This window comes from Phytophthora parasitica (genome assembly GCF_000247585.1).
Source record: "Phytophthora parasitica INRA-310 unplaced genomic scaffold supercont2.36, whole genome shotgun sequence".
NCBI classification, from domain to species: Eukaryota; Oomycota; class Peronosporomycetes; order Peronosporales; family Peronosporaceae; genus Phytophthora; species Phytophthora nicotianae.
Window position 1 is genome coordinate 4526 of NW_008649022.1, and position 661 is coordinate 5186.

Consider the following 661-nt stretch of genomic DNA (forward strand, 5'->3'; position numbering starts at 1 on the left):
CATTGTCCCACGTATCGTTGCACACTCTTGAACAGACCGCGCCAGTGAAAGTGCGTCCTGATCCGCTGGTACGTTCTTCCGACCCCTTGATGTCCTCCTTCCAGACTCGTGTGATAATGGTGAAGTACATCTTGCGGTAGGTTATCTGGCACCCTCCAATTGGCGGTATCGCTCTGGCCGAAAAGTAGACTTGGTACTTCTCGATTATGGCTTATCAAACTCCACACCCAGCCAGTTCTCAATGCATCTTCCTCGAAAGCGTTGAGCACGCGTGCATGACCATGATGGCGGTATAGGCCATGACCATTCGGCTGGTGACGGGCCATGAACCAGGTCAGGTGATTACCGTCGTATGCCGGTAAACAACCGGCGGGGGAGAAACGATACGGTCCTACACTCCTAGTTCTTCGGCCAGGCCTGACCGATTAATGGAGCTCGAATGGAGAACGATGGCGCTACCGCAGTGCTGGCGTTGTGGGCTGGGGCGCGGATCGTGCTGTGTTCAAGGACGCTGCTAGTGTCGTGTTTTGATATGCTGCTTGAACCGTGTGCACTACATGCGCTGCATGTCGACGGGGAGGGGGAGGGGGGGGGTCAACACGGTCTAGGATTCAGTACATCATGCTCTTCACCTTAAAGTTATGAATGCCAACAAATTGTT